The following is a 9,972-nucleotide window of genomic DNA, read 5'->3' as shown; positions in this document are numbered from 1 at the left end:
CAGAATTCTATCATGCGATCTCCACCATCATTTCTATCACCAAGGCCATACTTTCCAGTCACTGATCCTTCCTCTTTGTTTCCAACCTCTGCATTCCAATCACTTGTAATTGTCAATACATTTTGATTGCATGTTTGATCAATTTCAGACTGAAGAAGTTGGTAGAAATATTTAATTTCATCCTCACTGACTTAAGTGGTTGGTATGTAAATTTGAATAATAATGGTAGTAACTGGTCTTCCCTGTAGGTGCATGGATATTATCCTATCAAAGATAGTGTTGTACATCATGACTGATCTGGATATGTCCTTTTTGATAATGAATGCAAAACCATTACTCTTCAGTTTGTCATTCCCGGCATAGTAAACCATGTGATTGTCAGATTCAAAATGGCCAATACCTGTCCATTTTAGCTCATTAATGCCTAGGATACTGATGTTAATGTGTTCCATTTAATTTTTGACAATTTCCAATTTTCCTAGACTCACACTTCACATACTTTGGATGTTTACAGCTGTTCCTCTTCATTTTGAGCTGTGCCCCATCAGCAAATGAAGGTCCCCTGGGCTTTTCTCCCACAGGCTTTACTCCATTCACGTCATCACAGTCAACTCTACTTTGAGGAGGCAGCTATTCCCCAGTTGCATTTTGAGTGCCTTCCAACCTAAAGGACTCATTTTCTGGCACTATATACTATATCTGACAGTGTTTTTCTGCTATTCATACGGTTGTCAGTGACTAAATATTCGGAAGTAGTTTGTCTCTCCTTCTTCCTAGACTGTCTTCATTTGGAAACTTATCTGAAATCTGTCCACCGTGGGTGACCCTGCTGGTATTTAAAATACCAATGCATAGCTTCCAGAATCACAGCAACTCACAAACCACCACAGTATGACAAACTGACAGATGAGTGGTGGGGAACAGCTGTAAACACCCATTAATAATTGGAACATGGAATGTACAAACATGGAATGAATCTAGGAAAATTGGAAATTGTCAAAAATGAATGGAATGCATAAACATCAATGTCCTACGCATTAATGATCTAAAATGGACAGGTACAGGCCAATTTGAATCTGACAATCACATGGTTTACTATGCTGGAAATGACAAATTGAAGAGGAAGGACATTGCAGTCATCATTAAAAAGAACATATCAAGATCTGTCATGAAGTATAGCACTGGCTGTCATAGGATAATATCCATGTGCCTACAAAGAAGACCAGTTAATATCACTATTATTCAAATTTACACACCAACCACTAAAGCCAATGAGGACGAAATTGAATATTTCTACCAACTTCTTCAATCTGAAATTGATCAAACATGCAATCAAGATGTATTACAAGTGATTGGAATGCAAAAGTTGGAAAAAAAAAAAAAAAGGAAGGATCAGTGATTGGGAAATATGGTCTTGGTGATTGAAATGATACTGGAGATCACATTATAGAATTTGCAAGACCAATGACTTGTTCATTGCAAATACCTTTTTAAAATATAAAAGATGCCCATATACATGGACCTCATCAGATGGAATATACAGAAATCAAATTGACTACATCTGTAAAGAGAGACATATCATCAGCCAAAACAAGGCCAGGGACAGACTGTGGAACAGACCATCAACTGCTAAAATGCAAGTTCAGCCTGAAACTGAAGAAAATTAAAACAAGTACACAAGAGACAAAATATGACCATGAACACATACAACCTGAACTTAGAAATCATCTGAAGAACTGATTTGATGCATTAGACACTAAAGACCGAAGTCCAAAAGAGTTGTGAGATGACATCAAGAACATCATGTAGGAAAAAGTAAAAGGTCATTGAGAAGATAAGAAAGAAGGAAAAGACCAAAATCGATGTCAGAAGAGACACTGAAACTTGCTCTCCAGTACAGAGTTGCTAAAGCAAATGTAAATGAGGAGGTAAAAGAGTTGAAAATAAAATTTCAAAGGTCAGCTCAAGAAGACAAAGTTAAACATTATAACAAATTGTAAAAGACCTAGGGTTAGAAACCAAAAAGGAAGAACACACTCAGCATTTCTCAAGCTAAGAAAACAGAAGAAAAAATTCAAACCTTGACTTGTGGTATTGAAAGATTCCATGGCAAATTACTGAACGATGCTGAAATCAACAGAAGAAGATGGAAGGAATATACAGAATCACTATACCAAAAAGAAGCGGTCGATTTTCAACCATTTCAAGAGGTAGCATATGATCAAGAGCCAATGATCCTGAAGGAAGAAGTCCAAGGTGCATTGAAGGCATCGGCAAAGAACAAGGCACCAGGAATTGATGGAATTTTGCTTGGATCAACTGTCAGAACTCATAGAAATCTTTCAACACATTGAAATCTTTCAACAAACTGATGCGAGACACTCACTCATCTATGCCAAGAAATCTGGAAGACTACTACCTGGCCAACTGACTGGAAGAGAGCTGTATTTGTGCCCATTCCAAGGAGAGGTGGCCCAATGGAATGCGGAAATCATTGGACAATATCATTGATATCCCATGCTATCTCAAGCCAGTAAAGTTTTACTAAAGGTAATACAGAAATTGCAACCATACATTGACAGAGAATTTCCATATGTTCAAGCGGATTCAGAAGTGGACATGGAATGAGGGATATCATTGCTAAAGGCAGATGGATCTTGGCTGAAAGCAGAGAATACCAGAAAGATGTTTATCTATGCTTTATTGACTATGCAAAGGTTTTTGATTGTGTGGATCATGACAAGCAATGGATAACATTGAGAAGTATGAGTATTCTGGAACACTTAATTGCACTCATGAGGAATCTGTATAATCGACTGAGGCAGTTGTTCGAACAGAACATGGGAACACTGAATGGTTTAAAATTAGGAAAAGTGTATGCCAGGCTTGTATTCTTTCACCATATTTAGTCAGCCTGTATGCTAAACAAATAATCCGAGAAGTTGGATTATATGAAGAAAAACGTGGCATCAGAATTAGAAGAAGACTCATTAACAACCTGCAATATGCAGATGATATAATCTTACTTGCTGAAAGTGAAGAGGACTTAAAATACTTACTGATGAAGATCAAAGGTCACAGCCTTTAGTATGGGTTGTACCTCAATGTAAAGAAAACAAAAATCCTCACCACTGGTCAGTAAATAACATCAGGATAAATGGAGAAAAGATTGAAGCTATCAAAGACTTTAGTTTGCTCAGATCAACCATCAGCACTCATGGAAGCAGCAATCAAGAAGACAAGCAATGTATTGCATTAGGCAAATCTGGTGCCCAAGACCTCTTTAAAGTGTTGAAGAGCAAAGATGTCAGTTTGAGGACTAAGGTGTTCCTGACGCAAGCAATGGTATTTTCAATAACCTCATATGCATGTGAAAGCTGGACAGTGACTAAGGAAAACCATAGAAGAATTGATGCATTTGAGTTATGGTGTTGGAGGAGAATATTATAAGTACCATGGACTGTCAAAAGAACAAGCAGATCTGTTTGGAAGAAGTGCAGCCAGAATACTCCTTGGCAGCTAGGATGGCCAAACTTTGTCTCTCATATTTCAGACATAGTATCAGTTGGGGCCCATCACTGGAGAGGGATATCATGTTTGGTAAAGTGGAGGGTCGGAGAAAAAGAGGAAGAATCCCAATGAAATGGAATGGCACAGTGGTGGCAGTGATGGGCTCAGGCGTAGCAACGACAGTGAAGTTGGTCCAGGACCAGGCAGTATTTCGTTCTGTTAAAAAGGTCTTGTGTAGTAGACTTGCCTAATGCAATACGTTGTTTGATTTCTTGTTGGCTGCTGCTCTATGAGTGGATGTCAACTTGATGGTACCTAAGAGTAAGAAATTTGTGCTACTTTATTACAGCAGCCCTAGGAAGCAAATATAAAATGGGGGATTATTTGATTTGAACTAACCTCTATCTGACATTTAACATTTTCTTCAACTATAACTGAAGCAACATTGCAAAGTATGAGTATTCCTGAACACTTAATTGTGCTCATGAGGAATCTGCACATGGACGAAGAGGAAGTTGTTCCAACAGAACATGGGAACACTGAATGGTTTAAAATTAAGAAAGGTGTGTGACAGGATTGTATTCTTTCACCATACTTATTCAACCTGTTTTGCTGAGCAAATAATCCAAGAAGCTGGTTTATATGAAGAAAAACGTGGCATCAGGATTAGAGGAAGACTCATTAACAACCTGCAATATGCAGATGATTCAATCTTGCTTGCTGAAAGCCAAGAGCACTTAAAATACTTACTGATGAAGATCAAAGACCACAGCCTTCGGTATGGATTGCATCTCAATGTAAAGAAAACAAAAACCCTCACCACTGGACCAATAAACAACAGACCAACGGGTCCAACTGTTCCATTCTTATTAATGGAGAAAAGATGGAAACTGTCAAGGACTTCATTCTTCTTTGATCAACCATCAACACTCATGGAAGCAACAGCCACAAGAAATCAAACAATATATGAGTTGGAACCAACTCCATGGCATATAACAACAACAACAACAACAATTGCATTAGGCAAATCTGCTACACAAGACCTTTTTAAAGTGTTGAAGAGCAAAGATGTCAGCTTGAGGACTAAGGTGTGCCTGACCCAAGCCATGGTATTTTCAATAACCTCATATGCATGCAAAAAGATGGGTTGGCCAAGTGGCACCATCAATGGGCTCAAGCGTGGCAACAATTGGTTGGCCCAGGACCAGAAAGTGTTTCGTTCTGTTGTGCATAAGGTCTCTATTAATTGGTACCAACTCGATGGCACCTAACAACAACAATAACAGAAGCAATAAACTAGTCATGACTTGGTCACCAAAAGAAATTGCACATATTTTCATATCATCTTACAGTATTACAAATGTTTTTGAAATACTATTTATGCTCATCAATAATAACTTATGTGAAATACTGACCTGCCTCTAGATTTTGTTATATAAAGAATAATACAGAAGCATATATATTACTATTTTATAAAATGTTTTATAGCTGTGTTGCAATAATGTAATTGGTTTCCTTAGTAATCCTATATATTTTATTTTACTCATTTTAAAGTATTATTCTGAGCTGGGGTCTATGGCATTGTTGTTAGGTGCCATTGAGTCAATACCAACTCATAGCAGCCCTATGCACAGCAGAACGAAACACTACCCGATCCTGGGCTAACCTCACAATTGTTGCCATGCTTGAACCCATTGATGCTGCCACTTTGCCAATCCATCTAGCTTGCATCTTCCTCTTTTTCTATGACCCTCCACCTTATCAAACACGATATCCTTCTCCAGCAACTGGTCCCTCCTGACAATATGTCTGAAGTATGAGAGACAAATTTTGGTGATCCTGGCCTTCAAGGAACACTCTGGCTGCACTTCTTTCAACAGAGATCTGTTGGTTCTTTTGGCAGCCCATGGCACTTTCAATATTCTCCTCCAGTTGGGGTCTATAGACTTCACCAAATTGTCAGAGGGAAATCTGATACAAAAAGGTTAAGAACGTCCACATCTAGCCCCTGACCAACAGCACCTATTCCTGTGGGCAGTCTGTGCCCTGTGCTCCCCTCTATTGATGCGTGAGTCTCAGTCCTCCATGGAGCAAATGCCAAGGCAAGATTAAACATGCAGGGATTTTACTAGAGTATATGCTTAGGAGTTCTGGTGTGGCGCAGTGGGCTAATGCGCTGGGCTTCAAAGTCGGTTTGAACCTCGAGGTTGGTGTTTCAAGCTCACCAGCCATTCCTTGGAAAACCTATGCAAGGTTGCTATGGGTCAGAACAGACTCAAAGGCACTTAACAAAAACAACAATGCCTAGGGGATATGCCTATGAGGGGAGTCCTGGTGTGGTGCTGTAGGATAAGCACTAGACTGGTAACTGAAAGGTTGGCAGTTCAAACCCACCAGCTGCTTCTTGGAAATCCTAGACAGGGTCGCTATGAGTTGGAATCTACTCAATGGCAATTAGCAACAACAACAACAATACCTATAAGGGTGACACAAATGTTCAAGCTCTTCACTGCTAATCTAAAGGTTGGAAGTTCAAGTCCACCAGAGGCACTGGTGATCTATTTATAAAATAGCAGCCATTGAAAACGCTATGAAGCAGTTCTACTCTGACACATGTAAATAGATTTCATGGCAATTGGTCTACTTAGGAGAGAAAATGAGGGAGGGAACCAGGAACTAAGAGAGCCTTCAGAAGGCAGTGCAAGTCTGACCCTGAGGAAAGAAAGCCAGAAAGAAGCATCCTAGATTGCCCTACAGATGAAAGCAAATTCAGCAAGACCTTGGGGAAATTCTTGAGCCAAAGACAGATGTCAGAGGAATTCTCTATTTCCCAGCAATGGGCCTGCCTTAGGATCTTTGCTGTCCTTGGTCATTGTCTGGGAGTCCAGTGGCCTTACAGCAAAAGCTGATGGGGTTTTGAAAGGAACAGCTAGACCACTTGGTCTGTTTCAGTCCTTACAGTTGGACGCCTGTGAAGTGCCTTCTTTCTCATGGCCAACACAGTTAGTTGCCCATCCAGGAAAAGGCCAGGCCATTCCTCTTTTATGCACTTGGTACAGAAATTCAGTAGGACTGTATGATGAGCTATGCAGTTCAAGAATATGTGGACTTGGAGAGTGGGCCATTTTCTAGCTGCATGGCCTTGAGCTAGTTCTTTAATGCTTTGTGTCTCCTTATCTGTAAAATAGAAGTGATAAAATTCCCTATTTTACAGAGTTGTCTGGAGGATTAATTGAAGTTTGCAAAGGATGTTTGCACAGGGTCTGAAGCACAGTCAATGTTCAATAATTGGTAGCTATTATTAAGGTCATTTTCATAATTAAATATTATTATCATTCTATTTCTCAAAGGGAAGGCTTTGGAGAAGTGGGCTTTAGCGGCTGAAGATGACAGTCCCTCCCCCATCTGGAGCAGCTAAAACCTGTAGGAACCACTTCTCCCTGCTTCCCTCTCCTTCCTCAGAGGCAGGGGTCTTCCCCCAGCTACTGACAGTTCCTGTATCTGCTGACTCACAGCCAACTTCCTCTCATATAAACCGGAAAACACTGCAGGCCAGCGACCCCCCCACCCCCAACACCACACACAGCTCAACACCAGTCAGCTCTAAGGGGGAAGTGTCTCAGGGCCTTGGGGGACTGGCTTCTGGGCTGGGGCTCCCAGGCAAGATGGGGGAGGAGGAAGGAAGCAATTTCTCCTTAGGCCTCACAAATTCTTTGCAATTCTAGGTTTGAAGAGGGGGGAGAAGGAACTTCTAAGGATAAAAAGGCTGCTTGGTCAATGTGCTTTCAGCTGACCTGAAGCCCTGTTTTAGGAGCTGGGGTATCGCCTTCCTGGCTTCACTACTGGAAAGAAACCTACGTTGAGCCCTAAGGAAGGCTGAAGCAGATAGGTACTCCTCTGCTGGGCCTCTGGCCCTGGTATCCCAGGCCAAGTCTCTGGGCTCCTGAGTGGGGCTCCCCGGCTTGGAACACAGTGACTATCTAAAACTTCTGGATTCTCAACATCCTCTCTCTTTAAACCGGTGTGGAGCTGTAGCCCTGGACTGCTAACCACAAAGTTCGCTATTTGAGCCCACCAGCGGATCCGCGAAAGAAAGATGAGGATTTCTGCTCCTGTAAAGATTACTGCCTCTGCTCTATTACAGGGTTGTTAAGAGTCTGGACCAACTCTACGGCACTCAACAACAGGATCCAGCCACCTGCTGGGGATGGGAAAGGTGACCTGGGGCCTTTAGGGCCATGGCCCTTTTTCCTTGGCAAGACTGGGAGAGGATGAGAGAGGCATTGTTGTTGCTATGCGCCGTGGGGTCAGTTTGGACTCATAACGACCTTGTGTAGGGTTTCCAAGGAGCAGCTGGTGTTTTTGAACCGCCAACCTTGTGGTTAGCAATCCAGTGCTTATCCTACAGCTCCACACAAGGACTCCAAGAGAGAGGTATGTTGGTGTTAAAGTTCCTGTATTTCGAAGGAGCTGGTGGGTGTGAACCGCCGACCCTATGGTCCAGTGCTTTTACAACAGAGCCAGTGGCATAGAGGATGCAAGGTGATCCTTTGCAGCGCTCTTCCTTTCTCGGTTTCTGCCAGTTCCTCGGTCAGTCTCTTCTCTGAGTCTTTGTTTGCTCCCATCCCTGGTCCGGTCCCTTTCTCTACCCGGATCGAGCAAAGCAGGGCTTGCGCCGAGATAAGCGCGGCCCTTGTGTAAGGAGCCCAGACCTTTTAAAGGCCGGAGCTTGCACAAGGAGTGGCCGGGGCCCCACCGGGGGGGACCGTCCCGTCGGGAGGGGCGGGGCCCGGCGGGGCAGGGCTGAAGGGAGGCGGGGCCGGCGCGGCAGGACCGGGAGCTTGGGACCGCGCGCGGCGGGCTCAGGGCTTCGGACCACGGCCGCGAAGTGAGGTGAGAACTCCCGCACTCCCTAGGCCCTTACTTCCCAGACTCCTCCCCATCACCTCTCCGAAGGCTTTCGTGGGATCCCCAGCTCCACAGCGCCGTCGGCCCTTCCCCCGCCCGCCGCGACCCGCCCCTCGCTCCTGTGGTCCGACTCTGCCCCCTCCTTCCTCACCCCTCCCTCGTCGAACCTGTGCTGCCCGCCCCCGCACTGCTACCGCGCGATCCTTCTGGTCCCCAGTCTCGTGCCTTCATACCGGGCTTTAGTTAACCGTAGACTGGGCTTTGAGTCAGGCCTCGAGGATCAGCACCCGGCTCAGCGCCGGTCCATGAGTTGGGGATGAGTCCCAGCCAGAGCTAGCTCGAGAGAGGCAGGGCTGAGGCTGGGACTGGGAGGGAGTCCTGGTCTGGGACGGAGTGAGAGACAAACAGGGACCAAGCGCTGCAGGTTGAGTTTGTTGTTAAGTGCCGTGGAGTCGGTTCCGACCCATAGAGACCCTGTACAGGGTTTCCAAGGCTGTAAATCTTTATAGGAGCAGAAAGCCTCCTCTTTCTCCTGCGGAGCAGCTGGTAGTTTCGAACTGCTGACCTTAAGGTTCACAGCCCGATTCCGTAACCACTTTGCTACCAGAGCTCCTTTAGAGCAGGTCGAAAGGGTATCTGAAATTCAGGATCTGAGAGACTTACATGGAATTGGAGATTGAGGCAAGAATAGGCTTAACGGTAGAAAGCAAAACAGACTGGGGCAGAGAGAGACAAAAGCAGAGGCGGAGAGGGAACAGGGTCAGAGGTAGATCCAGGGAATAGACCCGGAGTGGCAGGCAGAATGGGCCCAGAGCTCAGGGAGCATGTGCAAAAAGAAGGCCAGCTAGATTAAAACTGAGGTGAGGGATGTCATTTCACAGGGTGTGTACTACCACATGTGTGCCTGTCCATGCTGCCATGGGTGAAAAAACAAACTGAAGCACTAAGAGCATTTCTCTGGCCCACTTGTCCTCCCATCCCTACCCATAAAGGGCTATCTATCCAGTGTCCAGACTCCACATTTTGGGACTGGTTATGCCTCTCCAGTCAGGCTGACCATGGCAGGCAGGATGTAGGGGCTGCCAGGGCTGGAGGGACAGGAAGGAAGTCTGAGCTGAAACAATAGGTGGAAGGGGAGGAGGAACTGGGAACTGCAGGATTAGGATGGCCACAGCTCAGGAAACCAGCAGGAGTGGGGTCTGCACCTCCTTCCTTCTATCTAGCCAGTCCATCTCCCCAAATAGGCTGCATCTGATCAGGATACATCAATGGCCCCTTTTTCCCATAAACCCACCAGCCTGTTCTCTCTCACACATACATACACCCACACAGGATCTAACCTCTTGTTCTATCCTTAACTACTGTTAGGTGTGCAGTAATGCAGGGGCAGAGTTTTGACCCAGAACCAGCGTAGGGCTGTGAACCTTAAGGTCAGCAGTTCGAAACTACCAGCCGCTCCGCGGGAGAAAGATGAGGCTTTCTACTCCCGTAAAGATTTACACCCTCGGAAGCCCTGTACAGGGTCGCTATGGGTCGGAACCGACTCGACGGCAC

Source organism: Chrysochloris asiatica, unplaced genomic scaffold (genome assembly GCF_000296735.1).
Source record: "Chrysochloris asiatica unplaced genomic scaffold, ChrAsi1.0 scaffold00087, whole genome shotgun sequence".
In the NCBI taxonomy this organism is placed as follows: domain Eukaryota; kingdom Metazoa; phylum Chordata; class Mammalia; order Afrosoricida; family Chrysochloridae; genus Chrysochloris; species Chrysochloris asiatica.
This window is presented reverse-complemented; position numbering follows the sequence as displayed.